Below are 21,257 nucleotides of genomic sequence, written 5' to 3'. Positions count from 1 at the left end.
TCCTGTTGGATGAAGTAGTTTATAGATGTCAATTATATCCAGGTGATTGATGGTGTTGTTGAGTTCAGTCTGTCCTGACTGATTTTCTGCCTGCTGAATCTATCCATTTCTGCTAGAGGAGTGTTGAAGTCTCCAATTATGATAGTGGATTCTTCTATTTCTTTTTTCAGTTCTATCAGTCTTTGCCTCATATAGTTTGACACTTTATTGTTAGACTCATATATGCTAAAGATTGTTATGTTTTCTTGGAGAATTGATTCCTTTATCATTATGTAATGCTCTTCTTTATGCTTGATAATTTTCCTTGCTTTGAAGTCTGCTGTGTCTGAAATTAATATAGCTATTCCTGCCTTCTTTTGATGTTTTGAAGGGTTAGCATGGCATATTTTTCTCCATCTATTCACTTTTAACGTATGTGAGTCATTATATTTAAAGTGGGTTTCTTGTATATAACCTATACAAGGGTCTGGTTTTTTATGTGCTCTGACGATCTCTGTCTTTTAGTTGGTGCACTTAGACCATTGATGTTCAAAGTGATTATTAATATAGCTGGGTTAACATCTACCATATTTGTTGCTGTTTTCTATTTCTTGTCCATGTTTTTTGTTCCTGTTGTTGTCTTCCACTCTTTTTCTGCCTTTTGTGGTTTTAATTGAGCATTTTATATGATTCCATTTTCTCTCCTTTCTTACCATATCAGTTATACTTCTGTTTTTAGTTTTTTTAGTGGTCATCCTAGAGTTTGCAATATACATTTACAACTAATCCAAGTCCACTTTAAATAACACTATACTGCTTCATGGGTGCTGTAAATGCCTTATAATAATAAAAGAATCCTATTTCCTTCTGTCTGTCCCTTGTATTATTGCTACCATTCATTTCACTTATATATAAATATACATAAACATATATACGTGTATACATAAGATATATACATAAACATACATAATTGAATATATTGTTGCTAATATTACTTTGAACAAACTGTTATCTGTAGATTAATTAAGGAGAAAATAAAAGTTTTTATTTTACCTTCACTTATTCTTTGTTCAACGCTCTTCCTTTCTGTACGCAGATCCAAGTTTCCAACTTATATCATTTTCCTTCTCTCTGAAGAACTTCTTTTAACATGTCTTGCAAGGCAGGTCTACTGGCAACAAATTCCCTCAATTTTTGTTTGTCAATTTGTTTGACAATTTTGCAAAGTGCAGAATTCTAGGTTGGTAGGGTTTTTTTCCTCTCTCAATACTTTAAATATTTCACTCTGCTGTCTTCTTATTTGCATGGTTTCAGAGGAGAAGCTAGATATAATTCTTATCTTTGTTCCTCTATAGGTAAGATTTTTTTTCCTCTAGCTTCTTTCAGGATTTTTTTATCTTTGATTTTCTGTAGTTTGAAAATGATGCCTAGGTATAGTTTTTTTGACATTTATGATTCTTGATGTTCTCTGAGCTTCCTAGATCTGTGGTCTGGTATCTGACATTAATTTGGGAAAATTCACAATCGTTGTTTCAACTATTTCTTCTATTCTCTTCTATTTTTCTTTCCTTTCTGGTATTCTCATTATGTGTATGTCACACATTGTGTAGTTGTCCTTGGATATTCTGTTCTCTTTTGTTCAGTTTTTGTTCTCTGCTTTTCAGTTTTGGAGGTTTCTATTGAGATATCCTTGAGTTCAGAGATTCTTTCCTCACCATATCCATCTACTATTCTGCTAATAGACCCATCAAAAGCATTCTCCATTTCTGTCATAGCATTTTTGACCTCTAGCACTTCTTCTTGGTTCTCTCTTAGAATTTCTATGTCTCTGTTTACATTCCCCATCTGTTCTTGCATGCTGTCTACTTTATCCATTGGAGACCTTAACATATTAATCATAGTTGTTTTAAATTCCTGGTCTGTTCATTCCAACATCCCTGCTATGTCTGGTTCTGATGCTTGTTCTGCCTCTTCAAATTGCGTTTGTTGCCTTTTGGTATGTTGCGTAATTTTTCTTGCTAGCTGGACATGAGGTACCGGGTAAAAGGAACTACCGTAAATAGGTTTTTTAATGTGGTGGTGGTATGGGGGAAGCATTCTATAGTCCTGGGATTAGGTCTCAGTCTCCTAGTAAGCCTGTGCCTCTGGACTGGGAATGCCACAAGCGTTTCTCAGGGTTTTTTCTCCCCACTGAGGTGGGAGACAAGGGCTACAGCTGACTGGAGTTGGGTATTTCCCTTCCCCAGGTCAGTTAAGGCTCTGATAATATCCCAGCAGCTTAGGCTCTGGTTAACTAGCTTCTCCTGACAGCAAACCTCATTAAAAATAAAAGAGTGCTCTGGAGTTTTTCAAAATGGTTTCTTTTCCCCTCCCCCTGCTGGAAGCACAAGGGGATTTTTCTCTAATAATTACTATGAGAACCTGGTCAAGCACCTAGAGGTGAATCTCACAAAATTGTGGAGGCCCCCCTATGACTGGCTCTCCCTGGAGTTTTTAACTCTCAGAGTTGTCCACACTGAACTTCCAGCAATTTGTTGGTGATAGTCCAGGTTTTCCTACCCACACCAATTCCTGCAGTGGTTTCCGCTTCTGAGACTCCGCTCCAGGAAGCCATGATGCCCTGTCTCCACCTGTCTGTCTCCCTAGTCTTGGGGACAGCAGTTTGCCCTGACCTCACCTCTCCTACAGATCCTAGAAGAGTTGGTTTTTCAATCTGTTCAGCTTTTTACTTGTTGTTAGGACAGAAGAGTAACTTTCAATCTCCTTACAGGCAGAACTGGAAATCAGACCTCCTTGAATTTTTTTTTACAGTGAATACATACTTATTCCATAATCTGAAAAAAATAGCTAATTTCACTTTGGAATTTTAAAAAATAAAAACTTTCAGAAATTTCAGACAGAGACAGTTCTCTGTAATTATTATTAAAGATTCTGATTTTAAAAATATCTACCATTTCAGTTCCATTTTACATGACACAAAAAAACAGGAAGACAATGAAAAGGATCAGTGAATGATACAGAATGACAAAAGCCTCAATGAGAATAGGTCATATTTTCTTAACCACATGGCTAAGGATTTTATCACATCTTCATAAAAAGAAGTAATTGATATTAACCTCAAAATTACACTGTACTCTTAAAACTCAATGATAGAAACACAAATACTCCACTTTAAAAATGGGCAAATGATTTGAATAGACATTTCTCCAAGAATATATACTAATAGCCAATAAGTTCATGAAAAGATGCTCAATATCATTAGTTTCTAGGAATTGCAAATCAAAACCCAATGAAATACCACTTCTCATCCACTAGGATGGCTATCATCAAAAAGGCAGATAATAACAAGTGTTGGTGAGAATGTGGAGAGACTGGAACCTTCAAACATTACTGGTGGGAATGTGAAATAGTGCAGCTGCTATGGAAAACGGCTTGGCAGTTCCTTAAAAGCTTCAACATATAGGTACCACATGGCTCGGCAAATCTACTGCTGGGTATTTACTCAAGAGAATTAAAAAACATATGTCCATACAAAAACTTGTACACAAATGTTCATAGTAGCATTATTCATAATAGCCAAAAGGTGCAAACAACACAAATATCTATCAACTGATAAATAGGTAAACAAAATACGCTATACCCATACAATTGGATATTATTAATTAAAAAAGTGAAGTACCAATACTTGCTGTATCAAGGATGAAATCTTGAAAATATTATGCTGGGTAAAAGAAGTCAGACGCAAAAAGCCACGTGTTGTATAATTCCATTGATATGAAATATCCAGAATAAGAAAATCTAGACAGAAAGTAAATTAGTGGTTTCTAAGCACTGGGGGGCAGAAATGAGGAGTGACTACAAAAAAGGGTATGGATTTCTTTCTGGAGAGATGCCAACGTTCTGGAATTAGATAGTGATGATAGTTGTATAACTTTGTGGATATACTAAAATATGCTGAATTCTACACTTAAAAACAAACAAATAAAAATATTTGGAGATTAAAATGATACTTTTTATGTCCTTTGTATTGCATAAATACCTTATATCCCCCCCCAAAAAAACCCAGAAAATACACGTAAGCAAAGAAGTTAGTTATCAGTTATCCTACCACTCAGAGATATGCACTGATAATATTTTGTTTTACATTCTTCAAATTTTAAAAAATATTTTAATTTTATGACAATAATAAATACACAGAGGTTTTTTTCTTTTTAAAATTGTATTTTTTACATTATTATATGGTAAAGTTGACTTTTTCTTTCTTTGTACTATTCTATAAATTTTATTACATATATGGATTCTTGTAGCTACCACCACAATCAGAATAAAGAATAGTTACATCACTTCAAAAACTCCTTTGTGCTGTCTCTTTATAGTCACACACATCCCCTGCCCCCTGGCAACCAATGATCTATTCTTCATCAGTACAGATTTATATTTGTGAGAATGTCATATAAATGGAATCATTCAATACGTAATCTTTTGAGACTGGCTTCATTTACTCAACATAATGTCTTTGAGATTCATCCAAGTCATTGCATGGGTCAATAGTTCCCCCCTCTTCATTGCTGAGTAATATTCCATTGTATGGATGTACCAGAGTTTGTTTGTTTATCCAATGAAATAGTACTCAGCGATAAAGAGGAACAAATCATTGACACATGCAACAATATCCAGAGTGGGATTGCTGGATCATATGGTGGGTATATGTTTAATTTTATAACAAATTGCCAAACTGTTTTCCAGAGGGGCTGTACCATTTCACATTTCCACTAGTGATGCATGAGAGTTCCAGTTACTCTGCATCTTCACCAGCACTTACACAGAGTTGTAAATGTCAAATGTTTCTTTTTAGTCCACTGCTCAGCTGTCATCTTGAACTTCTCTCTGCTGTTATCCTGGGAATTCCCTTTGCTGTTCTCACGGTTGTGTTCCCTGCTGCCTTGACCTCATGTCTTCCTCTTTCCTGCTTTAGTCCCTTGTTTAGAAGATATGATGGCATGGTACAGATGACAGCCTGAGCAACATGCTGCGTTCTGGGCTGGTGGCCCTCTGCCCCCGGAGCAGAGTTGCCATCCTGAGCTCTTGCTTTGCCATTGCCCTGGAGAGTCCCCTGTTTCTCCCCTGTGTTGGCTCTCCAGTTTCCTCTGTACTAAGCCTTCCCTTTTCCGAGTTTAATGCCTTCTTTTGGTACAGCACGTCCTCTAGTAGATTCCTGAAGAAAAGATCATGGAAGGTAAATTTTTTGATACCTTAACAGTTTAAAAAATGCCTTTGTTCTCTGCTCACATTTGAATGATGGTGTAGATAGATTGAAAGTTCCAGGTTCAGAATGTGAAAGGTGTTGCTTATTACCTTCCGGTTTCTAGTGTTGGTACAGGGCAGGTCCTGACAATCTGGAAAATCATCTCCTTCCGTCTGGGAAATTTTCTTTACCATTTCATTGGCCATTTCCTCCCTCCATTTTCTCTGTTTTCTCTTTCTGGAATTTCTGTTATTTAGCTTTGGACCTGTTATTTGAATTTCTGTTATTTGGCTCTCAGACTAACCCTCTTAATTTTCTATTTTCTTTGTATTTTTGCCTTACTTTCTAAGGTCAAGGGTCCAACTTTATCTTCCATTCCTTCTTCCTTTTTCCATTACATTATTAATTCCAGGAGCACTTTGTTCCCTGGACGTTCCTTTGTGTATGAGGGGAGGAGGGGCACGTAGTGTCCTGTTATTTCAGGGGTACAGTATCTTCTCTTAGCCTTCTGATATATTACTCATAATTGTTTTCTTTTCTTAAAAAGTATTCTCCCTGTTTCCTCCCAGTTGTTTTTTCTTTGTTTACATCTCTATCTTCCAAATTAGAGCCTTTCCTCAGATGTCTAGTGTCCTTTGACTGACTGCTGGTGAGTGAGAGTTGTGGACCAGAAGGCTGTTTGGAAGCTCAGACTATGTAGGTTGCAGTTGACAATCCTGAGCTTTACTGTAGGGTGATCTGGGTGACCCACCTTTGGGTCTTGCCCTTGGACTGGCCAAATAAACCAGAGTTTCCATCCTATCTCCTTCCAAGAGGGTAAAGGCCTGGGTGCTGCTGTTCTGGAACTGAGTGAGGGAAGGGCTGGAAGATTCTACAGTCAGCATGCAGAATATAGAGCCACTTAACCCCCCTGTTTTAGGCATTCACTGTATCTGTCAACCCATTAACAGCCCCAGTTCCAGAGGAAGCTGGTACTGCTTGTTTCTGAGACTGGGTTTGGTTCTTAGCGTCCCAGCCCTGGTTTAAGATTATTCTTTCCTAGGTCTCGGAAGGAAGAGTTATTTTGGCAGAAAAGCTGAGAACGAGAAACAAATCTTGGTTTTGACGTTTTTAAAGTCTAAACCCTGAAGGACCCAGGGCACAAAGTTTATGTCGTTATGTAAGAAAAACTACCTAAAACTTGGAAATAAGGCAAAAATGATAGCTGCATTAAAAGTCTGTGAAGGGTCATCCCTTCACAGAGACGTCCCTTGGTTGTGGCCCAGATATTTTGAAACCCTAGTAAGTTATAGATTAGCTTGTAGAAAAATGATAAGGTGTTTGTGACGATATTTTGGTGGGCAGGGGGAGGCTGGTAGAGAAGATAACCCCAAAACTTGTGTATAGAGCATCTTTGTCTATAGAGCATTGCCATGTTTTGTACCTATTTAGCAATCTTGTTTCACTATTCCTTTCCCCACTAACTATACAATCCCTGTTTCTCAAATTTTCTTCAAACCAGCTCTTGTCTTGCTGCTGGTTCCTTCAATAATGAGTTAATGAAACTTTGGCATGAGTTTGCCATCTCTATGTGCAGAAATTATGTTTTTTAACAGTGTGAGAATTGTACTTTTACACTATAAATGAGAGATCTGGAAGAATATCGTCAGTAATAGTGTTATTTTCCCTGACCTTCCTCCCCAGGTTGGATGAAGGTAGCCCAGACTGGGAGAGAGGAGAGTCAGAGGGAAACAAAAGAGCTTAGAAACTGGAAGGTGCTAAGAAGAAGTCTGAGCTATGGAACGACAGCAATTTACTTATAAAAAGTGGACCACACTGTACTTACTATTGCACGTTGCACTCGATACTATAGCATGAACACCTTAATAGGTCAACAAATAACTCTTCTAAAATAGGATTCTTCATTGCTACGTGGCATTCCACCACATGAGCCAATTTAATGATTTAGAAAAACTGTACATTTCTCCTTTCAACTGTAGGCACAGTCAGTCTCAATTATTTTAGTTATTAAATCCTGAGTTAAAAGAATATCTCTTTCTTGAAAAGAACCCTAGACTGGGCGGACCCCAACCAACAATTGTAGTCAAGGATCTGGTGACCAGAGCTGGCAAAACCAAGTTACCTTCTCTTTCAGAAAGCCCCTGAATCAAGCGTGTCATGCGTACTTCTGGCTGGCCATAGATGGGCAGTAGTGATTCGACTCCTTGTAAGGAGAGCTCTAAGCTCGAGGACAGTGGCTTCAGGGAGCCTCCCTAACGCGTGTCTTAAGTAACAGCAGAACCCCGCTGTCTGCCCGCCCCGAGTTCTGTGTTCGTGCGGCCCGTGATCGGGAGGCAGGGATGTGCCTGCTGGGTGCAGGCTGGTGCTGGGCCTCCCCTCAACCTGTAAACAGAAAGTGATAAATGGGCCTGCTCAAAAGGCGTGGAGGAGACTGCTGTGGGCTTTCCCAGTTGAAGGAAGGACTCCTCCCATAACGTGGACAGAGATACCAGGATCTAAGGAGCCCCGATCCCATGGTGGTACCTGCAATGCCCTCAGCAGCCCCTTAAATTGCACCTGGGAGCAGAGGTCCCAGAGTCGATCAATTACCTTCCCCTGGGTGCCGGTTTGAATCGTTCCCTATTTTTAGGGGGAGCTTACATTTACCACAAATCAAAGCTCCTCCAACTGAGACCCACACTGGGATTTGAGGATTTTGTTATTTGCGTGTGTGGGTGTGTGCACGCTTGCAACTTTGAAAAATCACAATGTGTTTAGATCAAACAGCAGCATGCAGATCAATATGATTTGGTCAAAACAGATTTCCGTTTGTTCTTGCTATTTTGTACATTTTATTCTAAGAATCAAAGACGTTTATAATCAGTTCAACAAGGTCACAAGGAACTTTCTAAAAGCTTGTTCAGTGATAGAAACAAAATCCAAAATTTTAGTTTACTTTTGTAAGAGAAAAAAATGTCATTTTTCCACAAACGTTGAGAGTAAAAACAGAATATTTACAACATGAATCCTGATACTAAATCAATTACAGGCAAAAATGTGACCATTACTCTGTTATTTTATGGTTTTAATAGTGTGGTGTTATATTCAGGGCATATTATCTTCATTAGTTGAAAGAGCAAAATTAGAATCATATGCAGCCTTCCTGGTAATTCCTTTAATTTCCTGTTTTCTATCTTTTTGGTGACTTCTGTAGAAAGTCTATTTAAAAAGTTTCCCCTTTGAAAATGGCCCAAGGAGCAAAGGGAGCCTCTATTTTAATGCTCTGTGAGTTGGTGAGAAGAGAGTGTTTCACAAAGTCCAGCTTCCATTCCAAATGGCGACTGGACACAGTGGCCCGAGCGAGAGAACAGAGGGGGCCGCGTCATGGGTTTGGGGAACGGAGGTTAGTGTGCCTCTGCTTCATAAAGGATAGTGATGTTGTATTTTCCAAGTGTTAAAGGCTCGAATGAGTGACATAAGTTCCGGTTGTCTGAAGTGGGTCGGAAAAATAACATGGACTTCAGAAACTAATATGTAATAATACACCTGACTTGTACACATCAGAAAATAAACATGATCACATCATTAAGGGTTCTCAGAAGTAAGCTCGCTCTTTCCCCATCTTGAAAAAGAAAACCCAGGCCAGCAGCAGGAGCAGGCTTCAGTGCTCTGACCCTCCCCTTGCAGCCCCGACCTTCCCCACACAGGCCCTGTGGGCTGGGATGGCATGCAGTGCTCACAGAAGCAGCTGAAATAATAAAACAGCTTCATCCTGGATTACTGGATCCCCAGATCCCTGTGCGATGCATGCCCAGAAGACCGGGCTTTCCAGGGGCTGCCGGGAACATTGTGTCTCCATTCACAAAGCAGCAACCCTTGGAGAGGTGAACGGCCACGATCGGATTATTGAACTCATTATGCTTTGTGGCAGACTGTGGTGTTGTCTGGGTTTCAAGTACAAAAGTTGTTGATTCCAAGGGGGCTGGCATCTTCGCTAAGAATAGAACGAGGAGGTACACCCGCCCACATCCTGGACCCTCCCCCTTAAAAAGAACTGGAATACAATAAAAGGTCCATGTCAGAAAAGCTGATCTGGAGAATATGTGATGCAGTTTTATTCTCAGGAAAAGAAAATGTTCTGTTTTTCCCATTAGAAACGCCTCAGTTCCTGCCAAATCTCTTCTTACCCCAAATGTCTTAGAATATCTTGGTATAACTCAGCAGGGATAGGGCAGCACAAACACCGAGATAAGCTAATTCAACATATACTCATTGAGCACAGTTAGACTAAGATACCTTCCTGAAACCCCTTCCCCTGCCATCGATAAAATGGCTTTTGATACTAGGCATCTTATTTTTTTTAATTCTCCCACTAAACAAGACAATAATGTCTCCATTCGGACTTTGCCACAGACGCAGTGGGCTGGAAGATGAAAATGCGGTCACTCTTTCTCACGACGGGGCAAGTTCTCATGGCCCAGTCCTGCTGCACCAGTTCGGGCATCTGGCTGGGGTTAGGGACTACACAGCGGGGCCAGCCTGACAACGTTACCTCCCAAGGCCAAGCGGCCATGAAAGACCTGGAGGGCAGGGGCCACCAGTGCCTGCCACAAAGTAGGTGGTCAAGAAATGCTCAGTGTTGAGATCAGCACCTTAGGATCGGAAATCTCAAGATTGGAATGATCGATATTCACTTTACTGGCTATAAAAATAGACTCCTCTTGGTGCACTGGCTCAGAGAAGTGTGGGAGCTGGAGTATTTGTGCGGTAGAGGAGGTTGTTTAAGGCAAGCAAGGCTCTGTTCTTTTTCAAACATGCTTGTTTCAAACATACTGTTCTTTTTTTTTTTTTTTAGTGACTTCTATTTCTCCTTGCATTGCCTTAATCATTTGAACAGAAGGGCTCCTCTTTGAGGCTCTTTGAGCCTTGTGTAGAAGGCTCCATCTGGCACCCTTGCTTTGCACAGAACCCAAGCCATGTCTCCCACACCCAAGTCTATGTCTGCGTCCAAGACTCCCTCGGGCTACCTTCACTCCAGCTCATGCATGCGGCACTGGTTTGTCTTTCTCCATTTCTGGCGCCCAAGGAAGGAATGACACTTGCACATGCTGTGGGAGGGGGCACATCTATACCAGCTCAGGTGCTCCCTATTGCAGGAAGTTCCTTCCATCTCCTTGACATTGTGGAAAAATATTCTATCAAGTTCAGAGATCTTGTAAGAGTTATGTCTGATCTTTAAGGAATGAATTGCAACAAAATTAATAATAGCTAAAGGTAAACAGACTGAGTTTATAGTGATCATATAAACTCTGTTTCTTCATTCTAGAGTTCAAAAGCTATTGCTCCCCTCACCCACCATCATCCATTGGGTACCACTATTTACAAAAAGAATTCTATTTCTTAGAATCATTAGATTCTTATCACTGGAAGGGAAACTCAACTGCCTTCAAGGGCAGGCAGGTAACACAGATGAGTGACCCCGGCAGGTTTAAGGCGACAGGGAGTGAAGCACGCTCTTATAAAATGGAGACCTCAAGCCCCACCTAGAGATTTTCAGATTCCGTTTTAAAAACCACTGAGGTCCAAAACAAACCATGTACAGGCTGAATTCCACCCAAAGCCCAACCGCTTACCAGAGATAATTAGTCCAATGCTCCTGACTGTGTGGCAGGAAAGGAAATTTAAACAGAATGAGTAATTTGCTCAAGGTCATATAACTTAGGGAAAAGTCAAGACGAGCCTGGCCTCGGGTTTCTAATTCCAAGATTAGAGATTTTCCCCTCCCCCAAGCTGGCTCTGGCTCTCAAAACCCCCCTTTACAAATAAAGAAGGATCCACTTACATGTTGCTCTGATGAAATTAAATGTGGCCAAACCTCTTTTCCCCAGGTTTCCTTTAACAACAAATTCTGAACAGCACCAGAATATGGGTAAGTTAATTGGTCATGATGCTGGAGCGGACAGGCAGGCTGGGCCTAAACGACTGCAGAAGCCTTGTGAATCACGGAGCAAGCCAGAATCTCCCACCTGGCTCATTCACTCAGGGCTCCAGAGCCCCATTACCATCGCTTGTCAGCCACGGGTTGGCTGGGGGTCAGATCTTCGCCGACAAAGCACCCTGAGAAATTCTTTTGGCCCAGTGAAGGAAGCCTGGCTGGAATCAGTTCCGACACACGGAGCCCGGCGAGCTACACTGTGTGACCTCACGCAGGGCTGAGACTTGCTTTTGGCTTCTCTGTGGCATTACGTTTGTCTTGAAGGAGTCCAATTATTTAGGAAAGGTGCAGTGTGGTGTGGCAGCAAGAACGTGCTTTTGGAACAAGACGGACACACTTGAATGCCCTCTCTACTGCTTCATTCATTCAGTCAACAAACACTTCCTGCAGGCCCACTCTGTGCCAGGCAGTGTTGTAGGCCCCAAGGAGACATAGCGAACCAAACAGAAAAGTCCCTGCCTTCACGAAGTTGACATTTTAGTCAGGGGATACTGGCAATAAATAAAGTAAATAATTAAATTACGTAGTATGTTAGAAGGCGATGGATACCAGGGGTAAAATAAGTAGAGACAGAGAGTGGACACTGCAGTTTAAATAGTGTGTGCAAGGAAGCCTCACTGAGCAGGTGGAATTTGAGCAGAGACTTGAAGCGGGTGAAGGAGTGAACTATAAAGATACATGGGATTCCATGCAAAGGCCCTGAGGTCGGAGCATGCATGGAATGTTCAAGGAACAAGGGGACCAGCCTGTCTCGATGGAATAGGGTGGGATGGGAGTGGTAGGAGATAAACCGATAGAGGCAATGAGGGGCGATCAGACCATTGTAAGCTTACCTTAAGTGAAATAGGGAGCTGCCACGGGATATATTTTGAAGAATTTCCTGATGGATTGAATGAGGGCTCAGAGAAAAAGGATAGTCAAGAGTGACCCCAAGGTTTTGTCTTGAGCAAGTGAAAGAGTGGAGGTGCCATTAACTGAGATGGGAAGGCTATGGAGGCAGTGGTTGCAGGGAGGGCAGAATCAGGAGCTGACTTTTGGAAATGTTAAGGGAAGAGGAGGAATAAACAGTGGCACGTGAGTCTGAAGCACACGAAAGAGGCCTAGACTGAGGATGCAAATTTGGGATCATATAAACGGTATTTAAAATTGTGAGAGGGGCCGGCTCTGTGGCCGAGTGGTTAAGGGTTCGGATCCTGGGCGCGGACATGGCACCGCTCATCAGGCCACGTCGAGGTGGCGTCCCACATCCCACAACTAGAAGGACCTGCAACTAAGATATACAACTATGTATCGGAGGGGTTTGGGAAATAAAGCAGAAAAAAAAAAAAAAGGAAGATTAAAAATTGTGAGAATCAACGCTATGACCAAAGAGTGACAGTAGACAGGGACGAGAAGAGGTTGTGGGACCACGTCCCGGATCACGTCAACATGGGGTGTGCAGGCTACCATGTAGGAGCTGGTGGCTGCAGCGTGCCGGGGTCAGGACCAAGGCACCCATTCTCCCACTGCTCACAGCTACCAACCTACTGCTTCTCCAGGAATTGCCCTCAGATGAAGGAGGCTAGGCAGCCGAGGTTATGCCCTCATCCCAGGGACAGGCGGGGTTCAATGACTGGTCAACCGGGCACTCAAAGCCACCCCCTTTTTCAATTCAGAACAATTCTGAGGAATCTTCTAGAGCTCATGGTACCAAAAAAGGCCATTATGGCCCTTGCTCCACTGCTCAGCTTCTCCTCCGTCTGACCCCGCTGCCTTCACACCCTCACCAGTGGTGTTTCTAGGAGCACCCTGTGCACAGACCTCCATCCCAGTCAATTTCCCAGGGAATCTGTCCTAAAACAGTGGCTGTGGGCATAGTACTTGCTTTTACAGTTTCACATTTGTAAGATGGAGATAATTATACCAACCTGGCAGGATTGTCGTGGTGAGAAGAGACATCATATGTGAAGTGCCCAGGATGATGCCTGGTTCATAGTAGGCACTTAAAATGTGGCAGTTACTCTTGTCGGAATCAGATTTTCACTGTTCCACCTTCTCAAATCCTAAAGAAGATTAGAAAAGGTGCCATCATAGTGCTCAGGAGGGCTGTCTGTCCTCTCCCTGAACTCCCCAGACTACATTCAGACACTTCTTTTGTGTGCTCTGACAGCACCCTTTACTTCCCATATCATAATTATAGATTGCACTATTCTATATTATAATTGCATTTTAATTTTCTCCCAACCCTCTTTCCTGTAAGCTCTATGTCTATCTCGTTCATGATTGTATCTCCAGGCTCCAGGGACTAGCACATTATAGGCTTTCCATAAATATTTATTGAACTGAATTGAATCAAATTGAATTTAGTGGAATTGAACTGAATTGAATTGACATCTGCCTGAATTTATGGACTAAGTCCTGGCTTAGTTTAGCTCAGCTCTGGGAACTATAGATCCGAGTGACCTTTATGAGGAATTTGGTCAGGTCCTATGAAGCCCCAAGAAGACTATCCATCCACCAATCCATTCATCTATCCATTCACTCAAAAATAATTTTAGAGCACCCCTCTGCCGGACACTGGAAACAGAATAGCCAACAAGATCTTATAGTCAAGCAGTGAGATAGATAACGAACAATGAACAAAATAATTAACAACCATGCAGTCTGCTGCGGAAAAAAAACAAAAAGAAGGGAGAGGGAAGGGCAGTGGAATCTCATTTAGGCAGAGTGATCAGACTTCTCTGAGGACAGGAAATTTAAGATGAGATCTGAAAAAAATGAGTAGAAGCCAGTTGTGGGGAAAGTAGGACTATTTCAGACCGAGAAAGATCCTGAAAGGGGAAAAGAGGCTGGTGTGTTGAGGAAAGGAGAGAAAAGCAGTGTGAAGGGGGCAGAGGGAGAGGGGTGAGGGGCAGTTCATGCAGAGCATTACGCATTTTGTGCAGAGCAGTACACAGTTTGAGAGAATCGTTCTTGGTACCATCTAAGCGAATGGACTAGAGGAGAGCAAGTGCGTTGAGGGAGGAACTAGATAGAAGTTGTTGCAAGAAATGGTGATGGTGGAGACGGAGAAAAGTAAATCTCTTCCAGATAAACTTTGAAGGGCGCCATGGTAGGACTTACTGCAACAGGAGGACAGAGAAAGGAGAATTAAGAACAGCTCTTAGGTTTGAGGCTTGACCCACTGAGTGAGTGGTAATCCAGTTATGGAAATGAGGAAGACTGAGGGAAGAGGGCAGGATTTTAGGAGAGAACTGAGTTCCCTTTAGGAAATGCTAAATTTTGGAAACTCGGGAGCCTTCCACAGGACAGCCAGCTGCAGTCATCTCCCTCCCTGGGCCTGCCCCTGCCAAGAACGCAGCCCAGACTCCACTGGGATTTCCTGAAGTTCTGGGGGCCCCCGGAAAGCCTAGGGAAGAAAGGGCCAGCAGTGCTAGGGGTGAGCAACCACGGAGAGAACAAAGCACAGAGCAGGACTTGTCTCCAGCAAAAATCAACACTCAATCCTCTTGGAAACTGAAGTGCATGAGCTTGAACGTCTGCAGCTCATGACCAGAAGGAGAGGTTCCCCAGTCAGGAAAACAACTCGCGGAAAGCTCTCGGCAGGCTGCCCTCGATTCCATGAAGAAGGGTCCCCTCGTCCCACACGCCACTGGAATGGAAACCAGACATGAAAGCGAGCACAGGCCTGCCAGCTGGGTGCCGTTCAGACATCTGTGGGCAATCAGGGGCTTCCTCGTGGGTTGGGTCCTGTCTATGACTGGCTTTGTGCTAAGAAAAGCAAATTTCTTCTGTGACCACTGGTCCGTCAAACCCACAGAGTATGCTTTGGGACTCGCTGGGCTTCTGGGGGTCTAGGATGGAAGAGGAGGGTGGCCAGGAACCTTGTCCCCCAGCCCAAGCCCTGAGGGACGTGACAGCACTAGCTCACGGGCCACTTTTTTTCAGGTAGGTGTCAGGAGCAACTCAAGTCCTAATGCCTTTTGGCCGCAAGCACCACAGAAATCCTGTCGCTGGTCAGCCTGGGTCTCACAGCTCCCCTTCCTCAGCCCTGGGGCCTCTTTTTTGCCACTGTGATTTGGCCAGTTCTCAGTGCAGCCCAACGGTGCGCTCTCCTGCATCCGTCAGGGACGAAGGAGATCTCCTAATTACTCCCAATCTTCTGTGCCAGCGAGATGGTTTTAAAATGGTACCCACCACTGCCGTGTCCCTTCTGTGATAGGGCTCTTGTTGGAGAGATGAGAGACTGAATGGACAAATGGGCAACGGCCTGACCAAACATAAGACAGATCCCCAACCCACAACCTGCAGCAGCTGCCTAGGAAACCAACCCCTCACCTACAACAGACAGCCCAGGAGGCCAGCCCGCTGTCAGTCCGACCCGCAGGAAGCCAGATTGCAATCTCTACTCACAATCCAGGAAGCTTGACAATAACTTCTCTAACAATCAGCCCCAAATGGCCAGGACTTGATTAATGACTTCCAGCTTCCCTAATCTTTGTCTCTGCTTCCAATTTAGGACCAACCAGAGAAAGCCAAATATGCCCCCCAACCAATCACATGGGATACCCGGCTTCTAGGTAGTCCACCCACGACTTCCCCACGCCACCAGCCTCCAGTCAGGGCACTCCTGCAGCCTTCCCTTTCTCCACTGGACAGCTTGTCCCCTCCTCTGCCTGCCTTTGAGTCTCTGCCAGATGCAAGTGACAGTGGCTGACTCCTTTGCTATAGCAAGCTCTGAATAAATAGCCGTTGTTTTTCTCATTTGGCTGATCCTCATTTATTTCCACAGCCAATTATTGACTTTTCCTTTAAGGCATTTCCAAAAATAATTTAATAGCGCCTTTGAGCAACCATATTGAGCCATAGTGTAATAGTTAGGATACAAATTAACCTGCTGTAACAAAGAGACCCCAAAATACTATAGCCCAAGTATAACAGAAACTCACTTCTCTCCCATATACCTGTGTAGGGGTGGTTGAGGGCAGGGAGCTAACTCTCTTCCTTGAGGGCACTCAGGGACCCAGATTCCCTTTCCTTGTTGCCCTCCTGTTCCTTTGCTACGCGGATAACAAGCTGGCTCAGCCCCACCTTGTCTGTGTTCTGGCCACAGGAAGGAGGAAAGGCTTCTCTTTCAGGATGTGGTCTGGAAGTTGTACCTATCGCTTTCTTTCACAACTGGCCAAACTCAGCCACGTGGCCACGCCTAGCCATCAGAAGCCTGGGAAATGTGGTCTCTACAGGTGTCTAGCACCTATAGAATGGGAGGAAGGGGATGTGGAGCCCACTTGACAGCCTCGCCCACATTCTGCTGGGTACTAAGGGATACAAAATACATTTTGTCTTCAAAGCTTAACTGAAGACTAGAAGGGTGAAGACCACGTCTTCTAGCCAGGCACTGAAGACCTATCACACTCTCCTCTTACCTCTTTCTTCCAAACATCTTCGTTTCCCTTCCCTCCCTTGTGACGAATGGAGCCATGCCACACCCTGCTGTAAGAAGCACTTCCAAATTCAAATTAATTCCTTTAAACATTTACTCCATCAAGTCATTCAAAGAGTTTTGAAATCCTGCCTCTGAACGCTGGTGAGGGAGAGGGTGGCACAGCCCCCACTGTTGGCGGAGCATCCCCCCCTGCATTGGCGTGCTGTGCTGTCATGAACTCTGTATCTGCCTGCTCTGCTGCCCAGTCATGAATTCAGTCAAGGACCAAGTACATCTTCATCTTTATATCCCAGCACCAGCCAGGCCCAGGCACATGGAGTTTGTGTTGCACAAGCAGACTGGCTCACAGCCCTTATTTCTTAGGTCTCATCTGAGGAAAGCACCCCCATGGTCCGTGGACCACCCTTCCCTGGCCCTACCATTCTCAGTGTACCCCTGAGAGTCCAGATAAGCATGTTGGAGGAATAAAAGAGTTTTAAATGTATATCATCATTGTGATGGTTAATTTTATGTGGCAACTTGACTGGGCTAACAGAGGACCAGATAGCTGGTAAAACACTATTTCTGGGTGTGTCTGCAGGAGATTTTGCATTTGAATCGGTAGATTGAGTAAAGAAGATGGCCCTTACCACACAAGTGGGCATCATCCAAATCATTGAGGGCCTGCAGAGGACAAAAAGATGGAGGAAGGGTGAATTTGCTCCCTCTGCTTTAGCTGGGACATCCATCTCCTCCTGCCCTTGGACATCGGTGCTCCTGGTTCTCAGGCCTTCAGACTCACACTTATCCCCCCAGCTTTCCTGGGTCTCCAGCTTGCAGATGGCAGATGCTGCGGCTTCTCAGCCTCCATAATTGCATGAGCCAATTCCTATAACAAATCTCCTCACATCTATCTATCTATATCTCTCTCTCTACCTAATCTCCTATCAGCTCTGTTTCTCTGGAGAACCCTGACTAATACAATCAGTATTAGCTTGACCTAACACAAACATCACAATCTCAGAGAAGCTGTGGGGGTGCCCATCCCTGGGTTCAAGAACTGGGAAGACTTCTCCTCTGTAGAAAGGGGGCAGTTCTCAGGCCATGTGGTCTGGCCACTGGCATGTGACTTTGATCTGCTAGTGTGTCCCCTGGAACAGCATGTCCTCTAGCTCATTTTGACCTGGCAGAGTCAAATCCCCTACCCGTAGACCCTGATGGTAAATTAGCAGCCATTCTAGGGAGTCAACGGGCTCTGCTTTCACACACACACCCCCCCCCCCCCCCACACACACACACAGAGCCCCAGGCCAGACCATCTCAGGCCTCTGGGTGTCCTGAGCAGTACATCTGTTTAGAGAAGAGGCTGACTTAGCAGCTCTATGTGGCAGAAGGGTTAATACGGAGGCTTCCCAGTGGCAGCATTCTGCCTCTCCTCTCTCGGTCTAAGCAATTCAGCTCTGACCCCAACTTGCATCCTCTGCTCAGGCAAACAGAAGCCCTGTACGACTTTTCCTTGAACAGGCCCCTAGCAATCTTAATGCTTATCCTTAAGCAGCTCATCAAATAATTCCTTTTAATTCTCTTCCTGAAAAGAGTTCTAATAAATACAATTTTTTCCATTGTGTTCCATCTCCAGGAATGTTTTAGCATTCTTTATAAATTGCTGCCGTGCCCCCTAACCCAGATCTCACCTTGAAAGGCTAGGGCAGCGCAGCCCCTCCCACCGGCCCCAGCCCAGAGGCAGGCGTCTCTGTCTGCCCATCCCCAGCCTCGAGGCCTGCGCCACAGTTGTCTGCCTCACTGCGCAGGCTATCTTGGGGATGCTGATGGGAAAACAGCATCAACAAGTCACCTGCATTTCATGCCTCCTGGCCTCCAAGGAAGCAAATTAGGGTTTTAAAATAAGACAAACTAGGCTTGAGTGAGAGCGGGAAGGCTGACAATTACAATCTTTTAATTCGAGGTTGCTTATAAAAAGACTGAAACTATTTCCATTTTAAACAAAGTGAACGTTTGATTTTAATTCTGACCTAAAAAAATAAGGAACAAGAGAAAGAAAGAAAAGAGATGCTATTCTCCTGTGATTTCAACCCCAAGAGTTGTGTTAAAACAAGCCCTCAAAGGTGCTGGGTTGGGAGGGCTTGTCCCGCCTCCCGTTGGACTGCAAACTGCTCGCTGGCGCCAAAGCCCCGGCCGCGTCGCTCTCCGCGGGGACCCGGGCCCCACAGGCAGCTCACTCGCGGCTCCTTCTTCCACAGCTTTCCCAGCTCTACCCGCCAGTCTCAGTAATGCGGGCTGGAAGTTATTTAGCAGTTTCTTTACATTTAAATGATTCCATTGTTCACGTTTCAACACCTGCAAATACCTAGAAAGAGTCTCACTCTATTCTAGTTAGCTCGCCATTAGCAAGCTGAGCTTCCCCCTCGTGCTGATAGGAACGGAGCGGGGGCCTGAGGCAGTCTCTTCGGGAGCTAAATTATTTCGTGCCCACAGTAACCGTTCCGGGACTACGGTCCACCCCACTGACACAACAGAAGCATAAAGATGATGAGTAAGGTTGCATGCTTTGCAACCACAGAAAATAATTTTGGCTTATCCTTTTCTCCAAACAGGTTATACATTCTTCAATATCTGAATTTTAAAAGCAAGGACCAAGATGGTGGAGGACTTTTTACTGACAACATATTTAGTACAAGTACCGCTCTGTGAGTCATCAGGCTGGTAGGAGCAGGAAGAAGCCGGGAGATGGATAAGAGGAAGTGGGGAGTAGGTGGGAGATATTTTAGATCGTTTTAGGCGGGCGCCCGGGCTGGGGCGCATCTCAGACCGCCGACTCTTCATCACAGTGAGTGGCACTTTCTGCGTTTCTGCTTGGCCACGCCCCTCATCGCCTCATCCACCATCACACGGAGATTTCAGACCTCCTTTGGGCGGGGGGTTACTCTGGGTCTCCCGGGAGCTAAGTCCTGCAGGAGTGTGCACCCAGCAAGGAGAGAGGGCCGGAGCAGTGACTCATCCTGAGGAAACTTTCACGAGTCTAAAGTGAAATGAAAAAAGCAGGGATAATTATATACATATATATAATTATAATCATATATATATATATATATGCTGGTGTAAGAGTACTAACTCATTTTGGGGGCAAGGCTGTTCATTATACTGAGATTATATTTTTATCACTTATTTGGGGTCAAAAAGTCCTGTTATGACAAAGGTATGACAGAAGATGATAGGATTTGGGTTTTGGTTTTGGTTAATCTGTCACTTGGCAAAATTAAAAGCTGACGACCTTATGTAGGTCTCCCCACCAACCCCTTCTTGTTAAAAGTTTGCTAATTTGGGAAATTACCATTTTGAGAAACCACTGGCCTGGAGCTCCGTGTCCCCTGGGCTCAGGCGGTAGCCATGCAGTGGGCGCCAGCGCCCAGACGCCCTCTCAGCCTGCTTGCAGGGCATGCCCCTGCCAGCCTCCCCTCGTCCCCCACCTACTGCCTTCCAGCTCCGTCCATTGAGCTGACGGGCGGGACTGCCTGAGTCTAGTGCCGCTTACCTTGTTTGCCTTTCTCGTTGTATGTGCACCTCTTCCTTGGTGTCCTCTCTAACTCTTCCAGGATCTCCTCCCAAGCTGGAGGCAGCAGCATAAAGTCAGGGCGATCCCTCTGGGCAAGAGAAATTTCCATGCACCTGGCCTCCCTCTTCAGGACTGGCATGATGTCGGGTCTGGGTTGGGAATCCTGCCTTGGGGACCTGCATAGTGTGCACATTGGGAGAGCTCTTCTTCCGCCCCCTTCCTCTGTACAAGAGGGGCCGCCGTTCTCCAGCAGCATCTAGATAGACACTGCTTGTATCAACAGTGGGTACTTTTGGATACAGCCTGAAAACAGCTGAATGCTTCTGTTGCATGTACAGTATCAGAGAAAAGTGGGGATTTAGCAATTTCTCTCTCTTAAGCAGTGATGGTGAGGAGAGGTTTGTAGAGGGGATTGCTTTTGGGCCACCTGAACTGTTTTAAAACTTAACCAGATTATTGCCCAAGGAAGGTACCATGGTGGCCCGTGCAGATACCTCTTTTGTCATATGAACCGGTCATCAGTTGCTGCAATAATAGCTGCATAACAACCAACCAGGAAACCTCAGGGAGGCATATAACAGTGAGCTTTTATTTAGCTCAGAGGCTGCAGGTGGGTGAATTAGGCTGGGCTCAGATGGGCAGTTCTGGTCTCAGCTGAGCTTACCCACGCATCTGGGGCTGAGCTGGATGTTGGCTGATGCAGGATGACTTTGGCTGAGGTCACTCAGCTCTGCTGCCCCTGGGTCATCCTCCCCTCGGCCAGTCTGGGCATGTTCTCGTTCTCCTAGGGACTGCAGAGATGCAAGAGGGTGGAAAGGCACAAACACTGTTTCAAGCCTCAGTTGGCCTCACATTTGCCAACATTCTATTAGGAAGCCACACAACCTGGCCCAGAATCAGGTGGAGGGGATGCCACAGGTTACCTGCCAAAGGATGTGGATGAAGGATGGAGGGGTGAAGCATCAGGACTATTACCACACTCTGCTTTTTAGGTTTCTCTTAAGAGTGAGTCTGAATTTGGAGGAAGAAGAGAAAGGAAGGTGGATGTCTTAAAAGCAACATTATATCTTCCTTTCACTTC

At 44.4% G+C, this 21,257-nt stretch overlaps 1 long non-coding RNA gene across 2 annotated transcripts in view; it reads right to left on the bottom strand.

Annotated features, from left to right (window-relative positions):
- Window positions 1-20,442, bottom strand: part of LOC139075173 (uncharacterized) — a 41,636-nt gene extending 21,194 nt beyond the window's left edge. Inside the window, exons 1-3 of one of the 2 annotated variants that reach the window (XR_011525309.1) lie at window positions 20,156-20,442; window positions 13,106-13,240; window positions 1,623-5,194 (exon numbers count right to left, since the gene is read on the bottom strand). This is a non-coding gene — a long non-coding RNA (uncharacterized lncRNA). Of the gene's footprint in view, window positions 1-1,622; window positions 5,195-13,105; window positions 13,241-20,155 lie in introns of those variants that run through there. The other variant, XR_011525310.1, reaches the window with a different exon arrangement.
- Between the last annotated feature and the right edge of the window lie 815 nt (window positions 20,443-21,257).

This window comes from Equus przewalskii, chromosome 13 (genome assembly GCF_037783145.1).
Source record: "Equus przewalskii isolate Varuska chromosome 13, EquPr2, whole genome shotgun sequence".
Taxonomy (NCBI): domain Eukaryota; kingdom Metazoa; phylum Chordata; class Mammalia; order Perissodactyla; family Equidae; genus Equus; species Equus przewalskii.
The sequence above is the reverse complement of the archived record's forward strand: the minus strand, read 5'-3'. Positions and strand labels throughout refer to the sequence as shown.